This window comes from Euprymna scolopes, chromosome 46 (genome assembly GCF_053919585.1).
Source record: "Euprymna scolopes isolate OS-2025 chromosome 46, ASM5391958v1, whole genome shotgun sequence".
Classification (NCBI taxonomy): Eukaryota; Metazoa; Mollusca; class Cephalopoda; order Sepiida; family Sepiolidae; genus Euprymna; species Euprymna scolopes.
In genome coordinates, this window is record NC_136527.1 from 31093656 (window position 1) to 31112438 (window position 18783).

Sequence of the window (18783 nt, forward strand, 5' to 3'; positions counted from 1 at the left end):
ACATTCAGGAAGTTAGGAAAAAACTGATAGAGAACAAGAATAAGAAAATAAAGTCAGTAGATTTTAAGATTGGAGATCTGGTTTTTTATAAGAACCACCAGAAGTTGCATGTGGAACATCTGTGGGCAACGTCAATGGAGGAAAGTCCAATGAGTTGGATAGTGATTGAGCCACAGAACAAACTGATATCACAATATGGAGAAGTCAACATCAATTGATGGAACGGAGTCATGACACAGCATGACATCAAAAATTGCAAATATTTTGAACACGAGTTATCTCCCATTTGCATCAATTGTGTTGTCAACCACAATAATATGATCCATTTGGAAAGGCCAAGAGTTGGCTTGGAGTTTGGAAGTGGGGAAGAAGAACCAGTGAGAGGGAATTCTTTAGGTTGGGTAAGATCTATATTCTATTTTGAATAAAATATTCTTTTCTCGGGATTTGTTCTATACGTGACACTTTGGAAGATGATTTCGGCTAACCATTTTGACATATGAAGAAGTTATGAAACAAAAGAAATGAATTTTTTCTTGTTTATAACAAGCATTGAGCATATAACACCAAGCTAAGTCGACCCCTAAGAAACTTTTCTGTTCGTAACTTTTGCAGCCTACTAATCTAAAAACACCAACATGTTTATTTTTTTATTTTTCATTATCACAGGTTTGACTTTAATTCTGAATATTTGCCTTGTTTTCTCCTAAATCTCTTTTGTCAAAAATACTATTAACCAATACTTTTCTTTATATTTAAAACGAGAAAAAAAGTATCCCATGAAATTGTAAATTTCCCAAATTATATTTGCATATTATCTGAACTCAAAACCACGCGGCTTTTTTTTCTTCTAAAGTATGCATTACTTCTAGCTAAAGTTAATACATAACCCTAAGGTATTACTTCTTAACCAGCTTTTTAAACGAGTAAAAATAACCAGACTTTTTCAATTTGATAAAAGTTCCATTATAGCATATTTGTTATGGGGTGGAGCTGGAACGGTTTAACATCCCAGCTCGACCTAGATAAAGGCAAAAAGTATCCATGCATTAACATGGAAGGGGAGACTATCTTCAAGTACTATCCCAAGCGTGGAATGGGGCAACGGACTTATACTAAGTAGATATAAATAAGTCCTTCCTACCTTTTTTTTATTTATTGTAGTTTTTTTTTCTCAATGGAGAGTAGATAATGCATGTGGATGTGTTATCGGCAGCTCCAGTAAATCTTGCTTCTCCTTTTTTTCCTTCAGTCCTCATTTCCAATGGATTATTTTTCTGACAAAAGATAAAGAAAAAGCTGCTTTCCAGGTCGGTAGGACTTTGTAAAGAGTAGCCTGAGATGTCGGAAAATTTCTGTTTCTATGTCTATCCTTGTGGTCAGTTCATGTAAGGGTGCTGGAGGTAACCGTTTCATCTGAGCTGACATTACCCGCCTGATAGTTAGGGACCTGAACCTTGGATTAACAACTAAGGAGGCTGTCCTATTAGCAGGTGCAAAGTACCAGGGCTGCTGTATTGCCATTTGGTGAATGGACTCTTGACCATACAGTATTTTCTGGTAGGGCCTCTCGATACCATACTAGTGGGTAATTGTTACGGCTTTACATTATCGCGTGCCACAAAAAAAAATTCTTGTTTTTTCTCTCTCTTATTTTCCCTCTCTGTCCTGTTCCTACCAAGTCTACTGACCTGCTCCACAAACCAAAAAACATCAACAATCATGACAAATCTCCAAAACAGAAACACGAATAAACCTAGAACCCCATCCTCCAACATAGACCCCTACTACCAGGTCTCCTTCTCCAACATCAGGGGTCTACGTTCCAACCTTCCAGAGGTTGAAACACAATTACAGGAGACGAATTAGGACATATTCTTTCTAAGCGAAACTGGCATAGGGCCAACCACTTCTCTAGACGAAATTAAAGGATACTCCAACTTAACATCTAAATCTGACCCCCAAGATCGCCCTGGGCATGGAATATGTGCCTACATCAAAAATGTGGTCGGGATATCTCCGGAGAAGACCCTAATTTACCTTATATATGTTTCTGGGTTGAACTAGCTTACACCACTGCATTTATATTTGCCCTCTATCACTGCCACAATAGTGGGGTTACTAACTTTAAGAGCATATCTTAGAAAATTGACCACATCCTGTCTGCTCATCCTTTGGCTAACATTCACATTTGTGGTGACTTCAATGTCCATAACGGGGAATGGCTGACCCACTCAAAACCGATGACAAGGGGTGATTTTGTCATGATTTTGCCATTGCCTATGGCCTCACTCAGATTGTTCACGAACTCATCCGTGTGCCCGATACACCCATTCAGTATGCAAGCCTTCTAGACCTTTTCTTCACAACTTCTCCTGAGCTGTGTTCATGTTCCGTTCTATCTCCTCTGGGATCCTCTTACCACTCCATTGTATCAGTTAAGATAAAAATGAAATGTAATAAGTCTTCAGACGTACCCCTCCACCGTACTGTATATTGATACTCTATGGTTGACTGGGATAGCTTCCGTACATTCATATCTGACCTACCTCTGCATTCCATGTTTAAAAAGGATGTGTCCGCTATAGTATCAGACCTGACCGAATGGTTAATTGTAGGCATAGACCGATTAATACTATCCAAAAAATTCCAACAAAAACCTACCAGCCAGCCATGGTTCTCCCCTGAATGTACTGCTGCCATCGTGCACAGAAATCACTTTTTCCATACCTACCAACATAATAGATGTACTGAGACTAAAGCTGCTTTCAGGACTGCCAGCAACCACTGTAAAAGAGTAATAAAACATGCAAGAGAGCTATATGCTCAGTCTGTTAAATCCAAAATAGCTGAGCAGTGGCTTGGTTCCCACCAGTTTTGGCAAATAGCAAACAGGATCTTGAACAGAAGCGTGCGTTCCAGCCCAACTATCATCAATAGACCTGAGGTCATCTCGTCAGCATCAGACAAGGCCAGACTATTGGCCAAGAACTTTGCAGCTAATTCTACCCTATGCGACAATGACCATTAACTCCCTGTATTTCCCCCTATAACAGACAACACGCTATGCAGCATACAAATATCTGTGTGTGAGGTTGCCAAGCTAATCAAGAACCTTGATTCCAGTAAAGCAATTGGCCCTGATGGAATTCCAGTTATAGTGCTGAAAAAGCTCCATCCAGAACTTGTCCCCATACTTACAAAACTGTTTAAGCATTGCCTTAAGGAGAAGTGCTTTCCAACACCCTGGAAAACCTCATCAGTATGCCCTGTATTTAAGAATTCAGGTGAAAAGTCATCTCCCTCTCAGTACAGACCAATAAGTCTCCTGTGTGCCATGAGTAAGTTGTTGGAATCCATATTAAATAAAGAAGTAGTCAACCACCTCAACAGAAACAATCTTCTTATTGACATGCAATATGGTTTCCATTCTGCAAGATCTACAGCAACGGTTATATCACATAGGATTAGTGAATCTCTTGACAAAGGTTTCCTTCCAGGGCAATTGCTCTTGACATATCGAAGGCCTTTGATAAGGCATGGCATAAGGGCCTACTTCCAAGATTTCCAGCTATGGTATTACTGGAAATGTTTTCTCAATCATTAAATCATTTCTCTTTGATAGGATCATAAGAGTAGTGGTTGATGGGCAGAAATCAGAGGCCCACAGTATTAATACTGGAGTTCCCCGGGGGTCCATCCTGGCCCAACTCTCTTCCTGATCTACATCAATGATCTCCCAAAACACATACTTAAATCATTCATTGACATCTATGCTGATGACACAACCATCTATGGCAACACATCGTAGGCTGTAAATGATAAAGTTCTCTCTAATTCTCTATCCTCTGATCTTGAGTGCATGGTACAATGGGGGAAGAGGTGGCTGGTCACTTTTAATTCATCCAAAACAAAGCTTCTATCTTTACATCATCAACGCTCTGATCCCCATCTGGCATCAATTGAAATGGATGGCTCTCGTCTTGGGGAGGCTTCATGTTTTGACAAGCTTCTGGGTTTGACCTTTACTCCTGATCTAAAATGGAACACGGACATCAAATCTGTTGCCAGGGACGCTGGGAAAATGGTCGGATCCTTCTACTGCTCCAGAAGATATCTCACTACTGATGCAATTCTCTATCTGTATAAAAGCCAAGTACGTCCAAGGATGGAGTACTGCTGCCACATCTGGGCAGGAGCTGCTAAAAACAGCCTATCCTGCCTTGACAGAGTACAAAATAGACTTTGTGGTTTAGTGGGAGATGCCCTTTTCTCTTTCCTGCAACCTCTCTCCCACAGAAGAGACGTTGCAAGCCTGTCTTTGTTTTATCGTTATTTCCATGGCAGGTGCTCGTCTGAGCTCCAATCCCTCGTCCCCCCCCTCACCAATCTTTCACGAGAAACACACGTCTTGCTGAAACTATTGTCAATAATTTTCCCAACTCTTTATCTGTGCCTAAATCAAAACCTAGATTCCATGAACAAAGCTTCTTAGAAGTGCATGCCAGTGGAACTGTCTGGCGCTTGCCTGTTTCCCACCTGACTACAACTTGGACGTCTTTAAGTCCAACATAAACAAACTCCTGACAAACCGCCCCCTTAAGTAAGACACTCTATCAAAACCCCCAATACTAAGGATTACTACAATACTATCTCATTTATTACTGTACACGCAATAACCTTATTCCCGAGTGGCCTTCGGACCTTGATAAGTGGTGACCCCCATGTAAAAAAAAAGGAAAAAAACTCGAGCATCAAAGTTATCGAGTGTCATCTACCAATGTTAATGTTAAATTATCAGATGCATGTTAAGAAATTTAACAAAAGAAAAAGTAAACTTATTCTTGGAAAGAAAAAAATCAGTAAAAAAGACAATAACGAGTTTTCCAAATATTAAGCAATGTAATTCCTTATGTTATGAATGGTGGCCACCACTGATAACATAAATAATTACTTAGCTTAATATCCATAAAAATACTTCTTTGCGTCAATTTTAAATGTGATATTGGTTTTCAGCATACCCGAAAACCTATAAAATTCGTCATGGTAAAGATAACTGTTAAGGTTGAAAGTAAGTAACAATTTACCAAAACGGCTTTAAGGCAGCCCCTCCCCCAAATATTACCGTGTGGCCAGAAAGTGGGTGCTCATTTTACATTAAATTTATATAGAAAAGTGATCCTCACTTTTTGAAAAAATAATTTCCTCATGTCATGAAAACTAATTCTCTGCACCACTTTTAAAATATTTATTCATTTTCAGCATCCTTGAAAACCTATAAAAGTCGTCATTGTAAAGAATATTTGTAATTTTTAAAGATTTTAGACATTGACCTTTTTTTTATATTTAAGTCATTAGTGAAAACAAAATTTGATTTTTTTAAAACTTGTGAAACGGTTAAAAACACATAAAATTAAATTGATAAAATTATTTATTTAATTTTGGTAAACGATAAAGAAGTTTTTTTTTTTGTTGTTTAAGTCAGTTTAAAAAAAAAACAATCGACAGCGAAAACTTTTCAACAATAAATCAACATTTTCATTAGGATTATTGTTTTTTTTTTCTGATTTCATGTTTCAATAAAGAACAAAAATCAAGAAAATGTTATCAATTCTGTACGTGAAAACGCATACAGAATTGGCCACCACCACCACTGATAACATAAAGAATTACGTATTGACCTTTTTTTTATGTTTAAGTCAGTATTGAAAACAAAATCTGATAAATTAGTGACCATTCGATAATAATCCGATGAAAAAAAAAATATGAAAATAAAAAATACACATACGTGCGTGCGCAATGTAGCAATACTTACGTTTTGGTTTTATAATCTGTTTTCGATTAACTTTATCTGCTTTTATAAAGGAAACGATTTTTCAAATGTGATTGATTTTACAAACTCAAGTTAACATTCAAGATGACGAACGGAAGAGCAAGTTCGCAGAAAACAAAATTGAAGAGGAAAAATAAAAAAATAAATTATTTCGAAATAGAGCCGATCTATTTGGTGAATATCACGGATAAAATTAGTATTATTTTATTTAATATTTTAATATTTACATGAGAGAGAACAGATTACAAGTTTCATCTTTATTAATTCTCTAATTCATTGGACGTGCAATTTAATGGCGGAAAATGATAGTTTTTTAAGCCGCCTTTTCGTATTTTTATTTATTTTTTTATATAGATTTCCGATTATTTCTTGATTGTGTTTAAAAGATTAATCTATGTGTACAGTAATACAAGCCTAAAGTTAATCTATACGAGAAAAAAATTAAAGAGATTAAATGTAAAAAATTACAGGTGAAAAAAAAAAGTTATAATGAAAACTGTTTTCACGTTTGCAGAAACTGACAAATTCATCTAAATTTAAAAGTTAAATAAATTCCTTGTAAAACCCCAAAATTCCCATTAAGAATAAATACTAGTTTTCTGGGCCTATTTCAAAGATAATTAGTAAAATAAAAGGTAATAGTGACAGGTTTCTTACCGGATTCCGCAACGAAAAATAGTTCGTCCTAAAGTTGTATCAAGAAGCGGAACTTGATGTAAGAACGGAAACGAAACGGAACTTCTTCTGTTTTGTTTTGTTTTTTATTTATTTATTTTTAAATACTTCAAAAATTAGTTTTAATTATTTTCTTCTGTATCTTCACGTTTCACCGCAACAAAAAATAAAGTAGAAAAATATTTTGTAATAAAAAAAATATTAGTTGCATTCAAAATAATTAAAATAACAATTCACCGGTTTGGGGAATTTTGTTAAGAGAAGCCAACAAACCAAAAAAATGACAAAGCAAGATAAGTTGCTCTTCTACCTACCTGGATAAGTTCTGTATTTTAATGCTTTTATTCGGTTCGATTATTTACTCTTTTACATACCTGAATAAGTTATGTATTTTAATGCTTTTATGTAATTCTATGAGTTACTCTTCTACCTACCTGGATGAGTTCTGTATTTTAATGCTTTTATTCAGTTCAATAAGTTACTCTTCTACCTACCTCGATAAGTTATGTATTTTAATGTATTTTAATGCTTTTATTCAGGTCGATGAGTTACTCTTATACCTACCTGGATACGTTATGTATTTTAATGCTTTTATTTGGTTCGATAAGTTACTCTTCTACCTACCTGGATAAGTTATGTATTTGAATACTTTTATTCGGTTCAATAAGTTACTCTTCTACATACCTGGATACGTTATGTATTTTAATGCTATTATTCAGTTCAATAAGTTACTCTTCTACCTACCTGGATAAGCTATGTATTTTAATACTTTTATTCAGTTCGATAAGTTACTCTTCTACCTACCTGGATAAGTTATGTATTTTAATGCTTTTATTCAGTTCAATAAGTTACTCTTCTACCTACCTGGATAAGTTATGTATTTTAATGTTTTTATTCAGTTCAATAAGTTACTCTTCTTCATGGATATGTTTTGTGTTTTAATGAATTTTAATACTTTTATTCAGTACAAAAATCTCCTATGGACCCTGCGTCACAATTCATGGAACATGTGGAAAAGTATCTTTTCACCAGCGTTAAAATTTGATGTATGAGTAAATGTATCCATTATAAGGCCTCGATAGTTCGAACTGATTTGTTTTCTCATTTATAAAATTTATTAAAGATGTTTTTTTTCAACATACCCGAAAACTCCTGGAAAACAAGTTTTTGAAAGTAGGTCTTGTGTTGGTCTACCAGTTCTCAATTGCCAAATATCCCCTCAAAAAATAACCAAGGTGGTCATAAACCTGTACTCATTCTATGTTAATTTAATATAGAAAAGTGGTCCCCCACTTTTTGAAACTATAATTTCTTCATACCTTATAAACTATTTGTTTCCTGGAATTTTAAACGTTATTTTCGTTTTCAGTGCAACCAAAACCCTGTATGGGTGTAGAAGTTTAAGTAAAATGAAATCTCTTTACCGCAAACAACATTAAAAAGAAGTACAAAACGAAACCTCGTTCTGATTCAAAATGCACCGCATTTATTTTTCAGCAAAGACAACAAGGTGAACAAGCAAAGGTCCAATCGGTGAAAGTTCATTCGAGCTCATGATTAGAATGTTAGATGAAAGTCCTTTGTGGAATTAATGAGATTAGAAGGTTCAAGACTTGTAAGACACTTATGAGATTATTTTAAGGTTTGGGTTTTAAACTGGTGAAGTTGTTCACCTTATTCAAAAGTCGCATGAGGAAAGTGATTTGCGAGGAAAGTAGTTCGTTGTTATTAATTAGAAAATCTGTGAAATGGTGATATTTCAGTGTCCGCATGTGTAATCGATGTTATGAAAATGAGAGGCATGTTCTCGTGTGACGTCGAAACGAGAAACGAAAGGGATAAAAGACTGCTGCTGCTGCTCTCTCGCCTTCTTTCAAAAATGAATATTTGATGCCTTTTTATACGTTTTGGGCTCCAAAACACGATTGCTACTGCTGATATTTTAGTTTTTGGAAAAGCGTTAAAAAGACGATCTTGAAAATTTTCTCATTGGTTGATGGTGTCACATGATATTGTTGCCAACTACGCCCGCTTTTGTTGTTGTGAGAAAAAATGTGTGGGCATATTTGAATTTGTGCCGTTGCGGGAAGAATTTCTTTGTGTGCAAAATGCTCGGGGAAATTGAAATGAATAAACGTTCGTTTATTTGCGCACGAGCGTATATATATATATATATATATATATATATATATATATATATATATATATATATATATATATATATGTGTGTGTGTGTGTGTGTGTGTGTGTGTGTGAGTAATTTATTGCACAAACCTTTAATAATAAAAATTTAAAGGATTTCTTTACCTCATTCTATTTGTTTGATTTTTTCAGTGAATTATTATCAAAATGAAACGAAAGAGTTTTATTTGCTTTTATTTTGGTGGACTGGACCTCCGAGATAAATAAATGGCGCTATCTTTGTCCCTCACCCAAGTGAAAACACAGAAGGAAATAATTAAAACTAATTATTGCAGTAATCAATAATAAAAAATAAAAACAAAAACAAAACAAAAAAACGAAGATGCGTGTCGTTTCCGTAGGATAGGATTTCATTTTTTCGTTCTTACATCAAGTTCCGTTTCTTGATACAACTTTGAGACGAACTATTTTTCGTCGAGGACGCTGGTAAGAAACCTGTCAATATTACCAAGTAAAGTCTTTAGATATTGAATTAGAATGGTACAAAAATAGCTTAATTAGCCTCCCCCTCCTCCAAGCGAAGGTTTAGTAACAAATGCAGCTTCGCACAATCAAAATAAGAGACATAAGTTCTACAGAAGCCTCAAATGTCAGAAACTCCATTTTATTTTAAAATTTATAAAACAATTGAAACATTAGTAGACTTTAATTTCTGTATTTTTAAAGATTATAAAAATATTCATTAAATTATGTAATTTTATTTTTGTTGTAAAAAATGTTTATTTAATTAGAATATTTAGTTATCTTTTTATGAGGGACGAGATCAACAGAGAGTGTCATCACTGTTATGACGGTGAACAATTAAAATGACAGATGTCAGGCATATGCGTAGAGGACTATGACATATAAATCCTAATCCCGTTACAAAATAAAATAATGAAACGATTGGTATGAAGGAAACAAAAACTCAATTGATAGATAAGATAAACGCCGTTTATTTACTGTTGAAAGAATGAATGTTTTAGATATAACACGTGTTCATGTCCACGTGGGTGTAACCATTGTTTGTTGCAGGACTGGTGTTGTAGAAAGAAAAGGAAATGCATGTTCATCTCACTATCGTTTGTTCATGCGTGGGAAAAGAAGTGAGTAATATAGTAGAAATAAGAATGATAGTCCAGCGTGTAGACAAAGACAAAGATAGTGGGGTAAGCTGTACTCCATGTTAGCAGTCAACTACGTGAAGGTATTCTCAGGGACAAGTTGTATATATAGAGAGAGAATGTCAATCCAGTTCATGGAGAGAATGAGAAAAAGTCAATCCAGGCCATGGAGAGAGAAAGCGTATAAAGTGTACGTACGGTCTATTAGTTTTTGTCCCACATAGTAGCAAGTGGTGTGAGGAATGCGCGTGCGCACGCATGCCAAAAAGGCACGCTGTCGGTCTGTAGACCGCACAGCTAGAAAGCTGGTCCTAAAAGGAAGAAGCAGCGCATTGCTCTTTCTTTTATAGTTGTTTCCGGTGGTGTTTTGCGTATGTGTGGATTTCCTTTGAAAGGGGAAGTGAAGTTGTCCATGTGTGCGTGTATGTGCGTACGTTAGCGTGTGTGTGTATACACGTGAATGTGAGTGTATGTACGTGAACGTGAATATGTGTACGTGTGTGGAGGTGGTCGCTTATGTTTGTGTGTGCGTATGTATATGACAAGTAATATAGCTTGAAATGTGAACGCATGCTTTTGTATGAGACTAGAAAAGGCTCACGCATATGTTCTACAGAAACCCAAAATGTCAGAAAATTCGTTTTATTTTATAACTAGCGGAGGAGGGGATCACCAGGCTTTGTTCGTTCATAAAATACGTTTAAATATATTTTAATTTGTTCAGATTTCGTATATATTATTATAGTGTCGTGATGCCAGAAGTAATCAAAGAAAATATATTAGGGTATAATCAGCTAGAATCGAAACCGCAGGAAAAGCTGTAGCATTCAAAGCTGATGACGTTACCACTGTACAAACATAACACGCATATGAACTGATTAAAAATAAACCAAGATGAATGTTCAAAATATATAATAATTTTTTTTAAAATCTGGTCCTATAAAACTCATTGAAGTGGTGCCAATTTGTAAGAACTGACCGTGGAGTCACTAACTTGTAAGGGTGAGCCTCAATGTTAACCCATTCATAATTGGGATCTATCAATTTTTAAGACTGAGGTAGCAGATTAATAGAAGGTTTCCATCAAGTCACATACTCACACACATAAAATAAAAATATAGAAATAACTCTGAAAAATAACGATACTTGACAAAGAACTCAAAATCACTGTATTAAGATGAAATAAAGTTTATTTACATGTTAGGAATATTAATTCAAATCGTTCCAATAATTTTCAATTCCTATACTGATAATTGCATAAGCATGAAACATAATCTAATGTGTTTTTATGCAAAAACTTTTGACAAACGTGCCAGAATGTGACAAAATTTGTAGTGTTTTAAAGATCGGTCTTGCGGACGATAAATATAAAAAAATTGAAAAAAGAAATCTTTTCTTGAAAGCAAAAATATATTCAGTAAAATTGTATTTATATTTTTTTCTGGTTTATTTGTTTTGAAATTCGTCGGTGTTTGTTACTTTGCTCAACTTAATCAGGTGACTGCCGATTGATCCCGAACAATAATTGACGGAAAATCCTGAGGATTCAAGTCAAATTCTGCAAAAGTCCCAAAAATCCAATACAGTTATTTTTTATGAACACTTATCCTTAACTTTGTTGTTATTCCGGAATTATTAGCAAAATATTTTATAAATATTTGGAAGGCTGTCAATTCTCGTTTGCCTTTGTTAAATGAAAATAGTATTGTTAACAAGGTGAAAATTCTATGCTTTCAGAAGACGAATAGAAAATTTCTCTTTGCTGTTCAAAAAAAAAAAATTCTGCAAAGTTGATTACATTATTTAATATTTCATCATATTCGTGCAAACTGGACATTTTAAGTTGTAACAATACTAATGCAAAATGCAACAAAGAAAATTGCCAGACTAAGCACATCATTTGCACTTATAAGCTTATGACCTTATAATTTTACAAAAATTCCGAGGTATTCTCTTGAATTAGTAAAGGTTCGTATATCATCTTATCTTGGAGCCAGTCTTTCCAATGCGTTGCTCTTGGATTTGATGGCTATGGGCCTTCTAATGCCTAATATAGATGTAAAAATATCTATTTGGATAAATGCAAAATTGATAGAGCAAAAGCTAAAATAAAAAGAAATTCTATGAAAAACAAAATGAAAATGTGGAGAATCTTCTTTGTATTCGAGTTGATGGGAAGACAAAGACACACAACTCTACAAAGAATCAGTGGAGGAAACTGGAAGTAATATTCTGAAAAAAAATAAAGGACTTGAACATCACTTGATAATCACAAAGGAGACACCAAAGGAGAGTGAATATTTGACACCCAGGGTTTTTTTTACTAATATTGATTCAAATGATACAGTTCCTGTGGAGTGTCTGATGTTTTACACAAATTTAAAAGTGTAAGCACTATTAAAGCTGTCCTTGTTGACAGTAGAAATGCGAATACTGGATGTTAAGGTGAACTTGTTACACTTTTAGAAAAAAATAGAATCTTCACACTATTGGTTGCTACTTACATCAAAATGAACTTCCATTCGAAATTCTATTTAAACATGTAGATCGTCACAAAAGTCCCTACTACATCCAATGGTCCACTGGATAAATAATGCGCAAATGATTGCCATAATTTACTACAAATTTCTTTTTCAACTGTCGGAAATCCTCTAGAGTTTCATGTTGGAATGGAAGATATAGTTAGCCTTAGTTGTTACCGTAGATTTTCTATGCATATACAGTTGGTATTTATAGAGGTAAGGTTAGTGCTTTTTTTACACAGGCATCACCACATTATCAAGGCCAAGAGACCACTCAAGGATAAGGGTTAAAGAGTGTACAGTAGAAATTGGAAAATATAGTAATCGATAGTAATGAAAATTCAGTAAACTTATATGGAACGGCTTATCAAGAACTTATTTAAGTTAGACTTGAAGACAACCATATTGTCAGGAAAACGGGAGACAATTCCACAGGCGTGTAGTTTTAAGAAAGAAGCTTTGTTCATGGAATCTACGTTTAGGTTTTGGCACAGATAAAAAGTGGGGGGGAATTATTGATATCGTTTTCAGCTAGACGAGTGTTTCTTGTGAAAGTTTGACGAGGGGGGACCATAGATTGAAGCTCAGTCGAACACTTTCCATTAAAATAACGATACATCAGAGACAAGCTCGCAACATCTCTTCTGTGAGAAAGAGGTTGCAGGAAAGAGAAAAGGACATCTCCCACGAGGCTACGAAGTCTATTTTGAACTCTATCAAGGCAGGAAAAGTTCTTTCCTGCAGTTCCTGCCTAGATGTGGCAACAGTATTCCATCCGTCGACGTACCTGGCTCTTATATAGATAGAGAATTGCATCAGTAGTGAGATATCTACTGGATCGATAGAAAGATCCCACTATTTTTCAGTGGCCCTGGCAACAGATTTGATGTACGTGTTCCATTTAAGATCAGGAGTAATGGTCAAGCCAAGAAGCTTGTCAAAACTTTAGGCCTCCTGAAGACGAGAGCCATTCATTTCAATTGATGCCAGATGTGGATCAGAGTGTTTATGACGTAAAAAGAGAAGCTTGGTTTTAGATGAATTAAAAGTAACCAGCCACTCCTTTCCCCATTGTACCACGTGCTCAAGATCAGAGGAGAGAGAGAATCAGAGAGAACTTGGTCGTTTACTGTCTTAGATGTGCTACCATAAATGGTAGTGTCATCAGCATAAATGTCTACAATTTATGTTAGGATGCGATTTGGAAGATCATTAATGTAGATTAGTACATACTAGAAATAAGTTCTGTGCCGACAATAACTAGCTTGACACCATTTTATTCATGAATAGCTTGACATCATTTTCTTAATGAATAGCTTGACATCATTTTCTTCATGAATAGCTTGACATCATTTTCTTTATGAATAGCTTGACATCATTTTATTCATGAATAGCTTGACATCATTTTATTCATGAATAGCTTGACATCATTTTCTTTATGAATAGCTTGACACCATTTTATTCATGAATAGCTTGACACCATTTTCTTCATGAATAGCTTGACACCATTTTATTCATGAATAGCTTGACACCATTTTATTCATGAATAGCTTGACACCATTTTATTCATGAATAGCTTGACACCATTTTATTCATGAATAGCTTGACACCATTTTATTCATGAATAGCTTGACACTATTTTATTCATGAATAGCTTGACACCATTTTATTCATGAATAGCTTGACATAATTTTATTCATGAATAGCTTGACACCATTTTATTCATGAATAGCTTGACACCATTTTATTCATGAATAGCTTGACATCATTTTATTCATGAATAGCTTGACACCATTTTATTCATGAACAGCTTGACACCATTTTATTCATGAATAGCTTGACACCATTTTATTCATGAATAGCTTGACATCATTTTATTCATGAATAGCTTGACATCATTTTCTTTATGAATAGCTTTACATCATTTTATTCATGAATAGCTTGACACCATTTTATTCATGAATAGCTTGACACCATTTTATTCATGAATAGCTTGACATCATTTTATTCATGAATAGCTTGACACCATTTTATTCATGAATAGCTTGACACTATTTTATTCATGAATAGCTTGACATCATTTTATTCATGAATAGCTTGACACCATTTTATTCATGAATAGCTTGACATCATTTTATTCATGAATAGCTTGACACCATTTTATTCATGAATAGCTTGACATCATTTTATTCATGAATAGCTTGACATCATTTTCTTTATGAATAGCTTTACATCATTTTATTCATGAATAGCTTGACACCATTTTATTCATGAATAGCTTGACATCATTTTATTCATGAATAGATTGACATCATTTTATTCATGAATAGCTTGACATCATTTTATTCATGAATAGCTTGACATCATTTTATTCATGAATAGCTTGACATCATTTTATTCATGAATAGCTTGACACCATTTTATTCATGAATAGCTTGACATAATTTTATTCATGAATAGCTTGACATCATTTTGTTTATGAATAGCTTGACATCATTTTATTCATGAATAGCTTGACATCATTTTCTTTATGAATAGCTTGACATCATTTTAATCATCAATAGCTTGACATCATTTTATTCATGAATAGCTTGACATCATTTTATTCATGAATAGCTTGACATCATTTTGTTTATGAATATCTTGACATCATTTTATTCATGAATAGCTTGATACCATTTTATTCATGAATAGCTTTACATCATTTTATTCATGAATAGCTTGACATCATTTTCTTTATGAATAGCTTGACATCATTTTATTCATGAATAGCTTGGCATCATTTTATTTATGAATAGCTTGACATCATTTTATTCATGAATAGCTTGACACCATTTTATTCATGAATAGCTTGACATCATTTTCTTCATGAATAGCTTGACATCATTTTATTCATGAATAGCTTGACACCATTTTATTCATGAATAGCTTGACACCATTTTATTCATGAATAGCTTGACATCATTTTATTCATGAATAGCTTGACACCATTTTATTCATGAATAGCTTGACACCATTTTATTCATGAATAGCTTGACACCATTTTATTCATGAATAGCTTGACATCATTTTATTCATGAATAGCTTGACATCATTTTCTTTATGAATAGCTTGACATCATTTTATTCATGAATAGCTTGGCATCATTTTATTTATGAATAGCTTGACATCATTTTCTTCATGAATAGCTTGACACCATTTTATTCATGAATAGCTTGACATCATTTTATTCATGAATAGCTTGACACCATTTTATTCATGAATAGCTTGACATCATTTTATTCATGAATAGCTTGACATCATTTTCTTTATGAATAGCTTTACATCATTTTATTCATGAATAGCTTGGCATCATTTTATTTATGAATAGCTTGGCATCATTTTATTCATGAATAGCTTGGCATCATTTTATTCATGAATAGCTTGGCATCATTTTCTTTATGAATAGCTTGACACCATTTTATTCATGAATAGCTTGACATCATTTTATTTATGAATAGCTTGACATCATTTTATTCATGAATAGCTTGACATCATTTTATTCATGAATAGCTTGACATCATTTTCTTTATGAATAGCTTGACATCATTTTATTCATGAATAGCTTGGCATCATTTTATTTATGAATAGCTTGACATCATTTTCTTTATGAATAGCTTGACACCATTTTATTCATGAATAGCTTGACACCATTTTATTCATGAATAGCTTGACACCATTTTATTCATGAATAGCTTGACATCATTTTATTCATGAATAGCTTGACACCATTTTATTCATGAATAGCTTGACATCATTTTATTCATGAATAGCTTGACATCATTTTATTCATGAATAGCTTGACACCATTTTGTTCATGAATAGCTTGACATCATTTTATTCATGAATAGCTTGACACCATTTTATTCATGAATAGCTTGACATCATTTTCTTCATGAATAGCTTGACACCATTTTATTCATGAATAGCTTGACATTATTTTCCTCTATGAATAGATTGACATCATTTTATTCATGAATAGATTGACACCATTTTCTCTATGAATAGCTTGATATAATTTTCTTCATGAATAGTTTGACATAATTTAACTCAAGAACAGGTTGACATCATTTTCTTCATGAATAGCTTGACATCATTTTCTTAATGACCAGCTTGACATCATTGTCTTCATTTTTTTCTTCTATGAATAGGTTGACATCATATTCTTCATGAATAGTTTGACATCATTTTCTTCATGAATAGATTGACATCATTTTCTTCATTAATACCTTGACATCATTTTCTTCATGAATAGCTTGTCATCATTTTCTTCATGAATAGCTTGACATCATTTTCTTCATGAATAGCTTGACATCATTTTCTTCATGAATAGATTGACATCATTTTATTCATGAATAGCTTGACATCATTTTATTCATGAATTGCTTGACATAATTTTATTCATGAATAGCTTGACATCATTTTCTTCATGAATAGCTTGACACCATTTTATTCATGAATAGCTTGACATCATTTTATTCATGAATTGCTTGACATAATTTTATTTTATGAATAGATTTACATCATTTTACTCATGAATAGCTTGACATCATTTTATTCATGAATAGCTTAACACTATTTTATTCATAAATAGATCGACACCATTTTGTTCATGAATAGCTTGACATCATTTTATTCATGAATAGCTTGACATCATTTTATTCATGAATAGATTGACATCATTTTCCCCATGAATAGTTTGAGATCATTTCTTCTATTAATGGATTGAAATCATTTTATTCATGAATTGCTTGACATCGTTTTCTCCTATGAATAGCTTGACATCATTTTATTCATAATAGCTTGACATCATTTTATTCATGAATAGATTGACATCATTTTATTCATGAATAGCTTGACCTCATTGTATTCATGAATAGCTTGACATCATTTTATTCATGAATAGCTTGACATCATTTTATTCATGAATAGCTTGACACCATTTTCTTCATGAATAGCTTGACACCATTTTATTCATGGATAGCGTGATATCATTGTATTCATGAATAGTTTTACATTATTTTATTCATGAATAGATTGACACCATTTTCTTCATGAATAGCTTGACATCATTTTATTCATGAATAGCTTGACATCATTTTCTTCATGAATAGCTTGACATCATTTTCTTCATGAATAGCTTGACATCATTTTATTCATGAATAGCTTGACATCATTTTATTCATGAATAGCTCGACATCATTTTATTCATTAATAGCTCGACATCATTTTATTCATGAATAGCTTGACACCATTTTATTCATGGATAGCTTGACATCATTTTCTTCATGAATAGTTTGACATCATTTTATTCATGAATAGATTGACATCATTTTCTTCATGAATAGCTTGATATCATTTTCTTCATGAATTGCTTGATATCATTTTCTTCATGAATAGCTCGACATCATTTTCTTCATGAATAGATTGACATCATTTTCTTCATGAATAGCTTGATATCATTTTCTTCATGAATAGATTGACATCATTTTCTTCATGAATAGCTTGACATCATTTTCTTCATGAATAGCTCGACATCATTTTCTTCATGAATAGCTTGACATCATTTTCTTCATGAATAGCTTGACATCATTTCATTCATGAATAGATTGACATCATTTTATTCCTGAATAACTTGACACCATTTTATTCCTGAATAGCTTGACATCATTTTCTTATATGAATAGCTTGACATCATTTTATTCATGAATAGCTTGACACCATTTTATTCCTGAATACCTTGACATCATTTTCTTCATGAATAGATGGACATCATTTTCTTCATGAATAGCTTGACATCATTTTCTTCATGAATAGCTTGACATCATTTTATTCATGAATAGCTTGACATCATTTTCTTCATGAATAGCTTGACATCATTTTCTTCATGAATAGCTTGACATCATTTTATTCATGAATAGCTTGACATCATTTTCTTCATGAATAGCTTGACATCATTTTCTTCATGAATAGCTTGACATCATTGTATTCATGAATAGATTGACACCATTTTATTCCTGAATACCTTGACATCATTTTCTTCATGAATAGATTGACATCATTTTCTTCATGAATAGCTCGACATCATTTTCTTCATGAATAGATTGACATCATTTTATTCATGAATAGCTCGACATCATTTTCTTCATGAATAAATTTACATCATTTTCTTCATGAATAGCTTGACATCATTTTCTTCATGAATAGATTGACATCATTTTCTTCATGAATAGATTGACATCATTTTCTTCATGAATAGATTGACATCATTTTCTTCATGAATAGCTTGACACCATTTTATTCATACATAGTTTGACATCATTTTATTCATGAATAGCTTGGCATCATTTTATTTATGAATAGCTTGGCATCATTGTATTCATGAATAGCTTGGCATCATTTTATTCAT